Raw genomic sequence first — 9339 nt, forward strand, 5'->3', positions numbered from 1 at the left:
CAGAGGCACTAAAGGTTTTTCATGGTGATCCTATGGCAGGAGTTGTACTCGACAGAGAATCTGGAAAAGACACCTAGCTTCTACCATTGTCCCTTCACACTTCTCGACCTCAGCTGTCAAAGGAGTGTGTTCACTGAACTCAAAGTCTCCTTCTTCTAGCCCTAAATTTAATGACTGTGAGGAAAACTGATCAGCATTATTAGGTCATAAGGAACCACTCATTCAGTAACCAATTGTTGTGTCTATTATGGTGCCGGGATTAAATTTTAACCATACCAGAATTAAAAAAAAAAAAAAAAAAGTGGGAGGATATGGTTGGAAAGTCACTCTCGGGAATTGGGCCTTTTCTGTTCTTCACCTCATACTTGAAGATGCCACTGTGTCTGGCTTCCTTATCATAAGCTGAATTCCCATTTGTTCTTTAACGACTACAGAGAACCCACTGGGTTACTGGCAAGATTTTAACAGCCATAGTTTTCCACCTTCTTATTAAATTTAATGGGTGGGCGGCACTACAGTTTTAAAATATTTTCATTTTAGAAAGGAAAGACACTTTCTAAACAAGCCAGAGACTGTCTCTATCATTGCACTTTCCACCACCCCTTCCTTGACACTAATGGTTTTTCCTGTCTCCCTCAGTTTCTAACATGTTCTCTTTTCCATGCACTTATTCAGCATACAGAGTGTTGCTGCTGTATGCTTCCGAAACTTTTCCATAGAATCCCTTGTGATCTCTTTCTAGAACCAAAACAAGGACAGGCTACAAAAAGTAAACTGTGCCCTGATGGGAATGTGCTGATAACTTTATCTTCCCTACTCCCCAGACCTGAACTGGGCACCCTTGGTTTCAGTAAGAGAAAACTGAACAGTTTGCATGCTTGCTGATCTGCCTGTAACTTCTACTTCCTATTTCACAACATAATCTCAGATGATACCACAATGCCCACAGTATGCTGATCACTACCAACAGCAGATGGAGTCAGATAAAAAGAGCTCTCGCTCAAGTGTGTTGTTTGAGAAGAGCCTGATGGAGAGCTATGAAATCATTTGCAACACTGCGTCTAGTTAGTTTTTAAATAAGACTAGCAGCATATGTCTGGCTCCCGTGCTCAGGATCTCAACAGATCACTTTCAGGATATTGACATTTAACTGACTTCTAATGAGGTAGCATGAAGTTCCAAAATGTAGAGTTCAAATGTAAGCTCCACAAAGGCAGCGATTTGAGTTTGGTGTGTGTGTGTGTGTGTGTGTGTGTGTGTGTATCCAAAGTGCCTGAAAGTACTTGGCATGTGATAGATGCACAATAGATTTCTATTGAAATGTACTCTGTAAATTGCTGAATATGCCCTGCTTTCTAATTCTGTAATAGGTAACCGACTTTTCATTTTGTATTTCTAAATGAAAAGGCATAAAATTATATCTGGCATCCCTGCTTTGGCTAGGTTCTAGAGAAACAGGAATTTGGCAGTCCCTATCAAAATTACAAATGCATACATATTCTGAACTCCAATTCACTTCTAGGGATTTATCCTGCAGATGTATTTCTATACATGAGAAATGATAAAGTATTTCTTATAATGTTGTTGAGAATAGCAAATGGTTGGGAATAACTAATTAAATTATGATAAATCCATACATTCAAACACTGTATGGCTATTAACAAAGAAAAGACAAAATTCTTTATGTTTTAATATCACAGTCTCCAAGTTTTTTTGTTAAATGAAAAAAAGCAGGAAAATGGTGCAAAATAATGTATTTCCTTGTATATGCATTAAACTAGGACAAACTAACTGTTGATGTATAAGAAATCTGTGGATGGAAGGCCTGAGAAAGATCCTTCACTGTATTCATATCTGAACTTTTTTTTTGTATCTAAACTTTTTGATATTCAAACCATGTGAGTGATTTAACTACTCAAAAATTTAAATTAAAATATTTAAATTTTTTCTGTTATCTTTATTTTGTTATTAAAACAGTCAGGCTTCACCTATTTTATCAAAGTTTACCTAATCAAATAAGCCTATCAGGTAAACTAGTACATAAATAAGGTAAACATTTTTTTTTAATTAATTAATTTATTTTTGAGAGAGAGCGAGAGAAAGAGCATGAGCTGGGGAGGGGCGGAGAGAGAGAGGGAGACAAGAATCCAAAGCAGGCTCCAGGCTCCAGGCTCCGAGCTGTCAACACAGAGCCCGATAACAGGGTTCGAACTCACAAACTGTGAGATCATGACCTGAGGCAAAGTCTGATACTCAACTGACTGAGCCACCCAGGCACCCCTATAAGGTAAACTTTTTAAAAAATCAGTTATTTTCATTAAGTTTTGATTGAACAATAACTGTACCTTACTGAAATAATTTAAGACCCAGGTACTATACTTACTTTGAAGTATGGTTACATCATATCAAATATATGTGTATTTTCAAAACAACTTTATTTTTCTTGAAATAGAGCCTTATTTGGACACGTTTTAATGACTTGGATCCTCTAAATAAGTAATAAAATTAGAATTTTGTGGATCATTTATTCATCTCTTAATTAAAATTAAGAAAAAAATATTTGGGAAAAAAACACTGAAAGCATGTGTTTCTGTGTATATCTGTTAGTTTGCCCACTTTGTAATGTCAACTACCTTCTGTTTTCCAAAGATTACCTAGGTGCCCTGGAAATTACTTTGCCTACTGTGTTTCAGAATTTTATTATATTTATTCCTAGACTTAATTTCCAGAAATTTCAAAAAGAATTATAATCATAGACTACAGTAGCATTCAAGTTTACAAAACACCGTCTCCTTGAGGATTTTAAGGGCTTTGTTAATATATTCTTGTGAAATCTCAGTTTTCATAATATAAACTTACATGATAAGTGTTTTCACACTTTTTGTTAGAGACAAATTCAGGCATAAGTAATTAGGACTAAAAGGCAAACTGCCACCTCGAAATTTTTCCAAGATTGTATAGCCAGGGCTACCTAACGCCAGAAAATTAGTAATTGGCTTTAACATTTAAACTATGTAATCAGCCAATCAATAATTAAAGGTATATTTTAATTTGTTCTGCTTATATCCTTTAAATTATATATGCAGCCATTTAAACTTTATAACTCAGATATAGGCACTAAGAAATCACCTTAAAATTAATAAAAAGCAATGACCAATAACTCATTATTGAAGTCTATTTACACTACATGAAAACCTTTAGTATTTGTCATAATTAAGCAGTAGTACAATGTTTCAGTGTGAAACACAGGTAATATAGAAATAATATTTCTTGATTTAAAAGTGGAGATACTACTCTAACTTTGGGAATAAGGCAAAAATATCTGCTTTCACCACCTTGAGTCAACATTGTACTGGCGGTTGTACCGAGTATCTGGCAATAAGTAAATTTGTAGATAAAACTTTATGTATGTTTATACAATTTGGTACAGTAGATAAAACACCCAAACAAATCACATTACTGAAATCCATATGATTGGATGGAAGGATTAAAGAAGATAGCCCCAAACTTGGCATTTGGTAGGTGGTCAGTAAATGATAAAGTTGAAGTTCTGTGGAGTTTTTCAACTCTTTATAAAAGAGTAATTTGTTATAAAATTGTGGAAATTAGACCTTTACAGATTTACACAGGCAAGGGATGAAAATATACTTTTCTTAGTTTAGGTTCCTCCAGAAACTGACCTTGAGGCAAGGATTAAAGTGCAGATAGTTTATTTGGGAGAGGATGGAAGAAGCAGGGGAGTGAGGAAAGGAGGCAGAGAAGAGGGAAATTAGTAAAGGATGCGTACAGTGGGTAGTCGGAGGTTAACCCCACCAGGGAAATTCTGGGAACCGAGCAACAATAACTTCTCTTCTATTTTCAATAACAGCCCTAAGTGTGAATTTGTGAAATTTTCTAAATACATGCGCAAGATGGAACTAACCATCATGATCATATTTTCTGAAAGATGCTAGATGAATTCTCCAACTCCATGGTAGCGGGGGGCCCTATACTCCTTTAGGTGAGCATGTGAAATTTGCATTGCTTTCAGTGTATGTCTACCAATTCAGTCTTATAGTTGTGTATAATAATGGTTTGAAGAGTCAATCCTGGAGGATTTTCTCTGTCCCATACTTAAGAAGAAACGTTTGGGGGCGCGTGGGTGGCTCAGTCGGTTAAGCGTCCGACTTCGGCTCAGGTCATGATCTTGCGGTCCCTGAGTTCAAGCCCCGCGTCAGGTTCTGTGCTGCCAGCTCAGAGCCTGGAGCCTGTTTCAGATTCTGTGTCTCCCTCTCTCTGACCCTCCCCCATTCATGCTCTGTCTCTCTCTGTCTCAAAAATAAATAAACATTAAAAAAAAAAAATTAAAAAAAAAAAAAGAAGAAACGTTTGTTTTTGTGGCCAGAATTATGTTAAAAATATTAGAATATTAAAATGCATATTGTCATCTTTATTGCTCCATGAAGTTTAACTTTATCATTTCCCAGTATGAATCCAAATGTGATGATGTGACTACAAAACCGTAAGTCGGATTAATTATAAATCAGATATCTGGCAATACAGACTACCCAAATAGCCGAGAACCAAGAATTTTTTTTTTTTTTAAAGCAGAGCTCAGAACAGAATTCATGCACAAAATTTACTCAATCTGAAATTCTATGTTTAATAGGCTGGTTATTCTCCATACCCAGCCACCATCCCTGGATTCATTCTCCACCCCTTGGTGTCCTGCGTTTTGCCCTGGAGGCCAATCCCTTGGAATTGTATCAAAACCAGGCTCCCTTGCCCTGTTGGTTTTTGGTTGGGAGGCAGTGACAGAAGATAGAAGGTGGAAAGAGAGAAAGGGCCAGGATATTTATTCCTCTCCATGCCCTGCCTTTCCAAGATTCTGGTGGTGGGGAAGCTGCTCACCTCTGCACATGCGACTCCCTTTAAGAACTCTTCTCTCACAGTTCCTGCTCTGTACAGGCACTGGAGCATTAATCGGGCTTTCCTCCTCCACCTAGAGGTCTGGATGGTGGAATGACTCCTGGTTGTACTAATCTCTGAGTGCCTCACCACCCTCTTGTTGGTTCCTTTAACCCTACCCACACCTCTGTGAATAGTGCCATCATTAAATTAACTTCCGTTAAATTCATTTAAGTGGACCTTTTCCTGATAGGTCCCTGACTGACACATTTGATTAAACATGTGCCTGAGGAACAGTTTAGCCTTTGATAATTTTGATAATTTGTCCCACTGAAATTAGAAGGATTCCTAGTGACACTCCAGCAAAAAAAGAATAACCAATACCCTGAGGGCAGGTGAAATGAAAGGAGAAAAACACTCTATCAGAAAAGCAGCAGCAAATGGCTTGAGCCGAGTTTTGAAAACATTTAGTAAAGGCATTTCAAGAACCCTCAAGGTCATTGAACTTTTCCTGCTGTTCATTTTAATGAGTCTAAGTGCTCCTCAGTAGTTGAGGCTTCACGGTAATCCCAAAAGATATTTTAAACTTCCCCGAAAGTAAGATTTTTAAAATATACATAAAAATCTGCTGCTGATTATCTAATCATTGGAACCGAGGGAAGAGAGGGACAGAACATCAGCCTACCACATACAAACACTCCACAGGCAGGTTTTTACATGTTACAGTTTGCATAAACTGCTGGCACACATAAAAAAACAGCCCGTTACCACAAGATGCTGGCTAATGCTTAAAGTATTCAGATTTGTTTTTGTAAATTTGAGTTTCTAGACTTCAAAAAAATTGATAAAACTGCATTCTTATTTCTACTTTGATATTATTTTAATTTCTAAAAATACAATAGGCAACATCATTTATCAATCAGTGTTCACTAGATGAAATAAATTTTAAGAGATGACTTATATCTTAATATAGCAATCTATCTAGTTAAGAAAAATACTACTAATTCTTTAGACCAACTTTGCATAGTTATTAAAGAACTTCAATGATTAAAATTATTGAAGTTTTTGAAGGGGGTAAAATAAAATTTCAATTTTCAGGGAACACTGTACTACATCTGTTGATATTATCATGACAGCATTTAAGTAGCTGTCATGGTAACCACGATTTAATCCTCCATTAGTGTCTTGGAACATTCAGGCACCCCAGGAAGAGAGGAGGGTGGGTGATTCAGCAGGCAGCACACCCCTGTCCTTGTGAGTCACGAAAATACCAATGTTCTCACTCAGCATAGAAGATGTAAAATGCAGCCACTACATGATCTGTGACAGTTTCCACAAGAGCAAGGTGTTGGTTTCCTTAAATATCCCTGTCGTCTATTTTCATGGATTTTGAGACATTTTCACTTTGTGCTCATGTGCAGCCTTTATGTCTCTTCCTTTTGTTTTTAGGCAATTCAAAACATGTTCTTCACTTTCTTTTGGGTGCAAGGCCAGTGAGAAAGTAAAACAGTTCTTTTTGCTGCCTTACCAGTTTTGTCTGAAAGCAAGAAAAGAGGGGCTCCTAGGTGGCTCAGTCGTTTGTGTGTGTAACTCTTGATTTTGGTTCAGGTCATAATCTCATGGTTGTGAGACAGAGGTCGCACGGCAGGATCTGCACTGGGTGTGGAACCTGCTTAAGATTCTGTCTCCCTCTCCTCCTGCCCCTTCCCTGCTCATGCTCGCTCTCTCTCTCTCTCTCTCTCTCTCTCTTTTAAAAAAAATTCTTGCCACGTAGAACTTTCTTACTGGGTTTTTCATTTAATTAACTCATACTATTTCATGTGTGTGTGTTTATGTGCATGCACGGAATGAAAGAAGACAGATTCTTGTGTATCTAAATATATATTAAATCCTACTTAAGTTGGGGGAAAATATATAAAAGAAAGCAAAAGTTCTTTAATATTTAAAGAAATTGGGGGGAGGGGGAAGATACTCTCTCTCTTGATTTTACAGTTTGTCTCCTCTCTATCTAAGCATGTAGCTTCATGAGCAACACTTACAAGTTTGAACTCTGGATCATTAGATGTATCTACTAATACAGGGGCGCCTGGATGGCTCAGTTGGTTGAGCGTCTGTCTGACTCTTGGTTTCAGCTCAGGTCATATCTCATGGTTTGTGAGTTCGAGCCCCACATCAGGCTCTGTACTGACAGTGCGGGACCTGCTTGACATTCTCTCTCCCTCTCTCTCTGCCCTTCCCCTGGTCACTCTTCTCTGTGTCTCAAAAATAAATAAACTGTAAAAAAAAAAAAAAAAAGTATCTACTAATACAATTCCCCTTAGCTTCACACAAATGAATCAACTTGCCTGTTTTCCCAGTGTTTGATGAAGATGCTTCTCTGATGTACTGATATGCAATTTCCTCATTGCAACCTGCATTATTTCCATAGAGAGTTAACACATTCACTTAACCGATCAGCTGAAAAGAGGGGTGTAGCCTCTTAAATCACAAGGATTCCAGAGCCCTCTTCCTTAGTGTAACAAATTTATTTCTTCTGATATTAATCAAACTGTTGAAACCAGATTGAATGCTCTCTGTCAAACTGGTTCCACTTCATTTCAGTGACCTTTGTCCTCTTGTGTTTACAGCAGCACACAAGCTAAAAAGATGCTTCGGTTTGATTAAAACCTGCTCTTTGATGCCTATTTCTTAAGCTTTTAGACATAAAATATTTTATCTTTAAATACACTCACAGTCTTTTGTCAGAGAACTTTATATACATATTTTAGCCTATTTGAAGCACTTGGTGTGTTTTTTTTTTGTTTTTTGTTTTTAAAGTAGTCTCCACGCCCAACGTGGGGCTTGAACTCATGATCCTGAGATCAAGAGTTGCATGCTCTACCCACTGAACCAGCCAGGGTCCCCCTGAAGTAATTATTTTTACTGTGAACAGAAATTTAGCTCTTAGGGGGCACCTGGGTAGCTCAGTAGGTTGAGCATCAGACACTCAAGTTCAACTCAGATCATGATCCACTGGCTCCACTGGGTCCTGTGACTCAGGGTCATGGGATCCAGTGGCTCCACACTCAGCATGGAGCCTGCTTGCGATTCTCTTTCTTTCTCTCTCTCTCTGCCCCTGCCCCCACGCTCGCGTGCACACATGCTCTCTCTGTCTCTTAAAAAAATTAGCTCTCAGAATAAAGAGGGAGCTTGAAACACTTCTATTAAAGATGATGCATAGTAACTTTCTACCCACTAGATGAAGAGGGAGGTGCTAGAAAGATATCTGGAGGAAACTCAGGACCCCCACTCTAGCATGCAAGTTCTGTCTTTAATTAGCATTGTCACTTTATTCAAGTGTCATCTTGGCTGAAACCTCTCAGAGACTTGGTTTCTTCCTCTGTCAAAGGAGAGAGTTAGCTGTGATGATTCCATGACCCTATCCATTCCCAATATTCCTTGATTCTCTTTATGATCTCAAGATACTTGACAAAGGAGATCATTTTTGAGTCTTGACTTAGGTTTTAAAATAACATTTACTGAAATATAGTAATACTTAATGCTATTCCTTTCAACCTCAAAGATTTTTCTTTTGTAATCCTTAAAATATCCATTGGATAAGAGGAACTATGATTATCTGGGTGTTTCATATAGGAAATTTAGGCTGTTTCAAGTCACCGTCAGCATTAGAGTCCTATTTACTGGTCTTAAGCCCTGTCATTGCCAGGAGGAGGAATGTTCTTAGAGCCTGGGTCTGGATAGTCACCTATGCAGGGAAAAGTTCAGCTCATCCACTGCCACTTCAGAGACAGGACTCTGTATTTATGCCCCCTTTCAGTACTTGCTCTAGTTGTATCCATATAAGAAAAATTATATATGAAGTGCCAGCCTCCCAGGAAGTGGCTACAGAATAAAGGATAATAACTTGGTTCCAAGCTAAGTTAAATTAAATTATGTCTAAGTAAATCATTTTAAAAGACCCTGGAATGGCAACATTTTGTGGAACCACCATGGCTCCACAGTGACTTATATGACGTGTATTTCTGGTGTTATATAACATGTAAACATGATATTTGAAAAGTGGTCAAAACTTATTAGAATGCAGTTTTCGAGCGAGTACCGGCTTAAGTAAAGAAGAGAGTGATTTCACCACGGTAACATGGACTTTTATTTCACTGGTACAGCAGACGGAAATATATCACAGGAAATATATATCTTTCCTGCCCTTCCTGGATTCCTCTTCACATTGCAGTTCCAATGCTGCCTCTGAAAAGACTTTAAAGGGGAAGAATTCCACAGTGTTGCATACAGAAGGCCTTTCTCTAGATAGTGCTTCTTAGTTCTCTTTGTAAACGGAGATTACAGAGACCCCAAGAGATGAACAAAGGACATAAGATGATCAAAGGATGAACAATTAATAAAAGAGGAAATTCAACTGTTTAGCAAACAGTGGGAAAAGGTTCCATCTCACTA

The sequence above is a fragment of the Panthera leo genome, chromosome B4 (genome assembly GCF_018350215.1).
Source record: "Panthera leo isolate Ple1 chromosome B4, P.leo_Ple1_pat1.1, whole genome shotgun sequence".
Classification (NCBI taxonomy): domain Eukaryota; kingdom Metazoa; phylum Chordata; class Mammalia; order Carnivora; family Felidae; genus Panthera; species Panthera leo.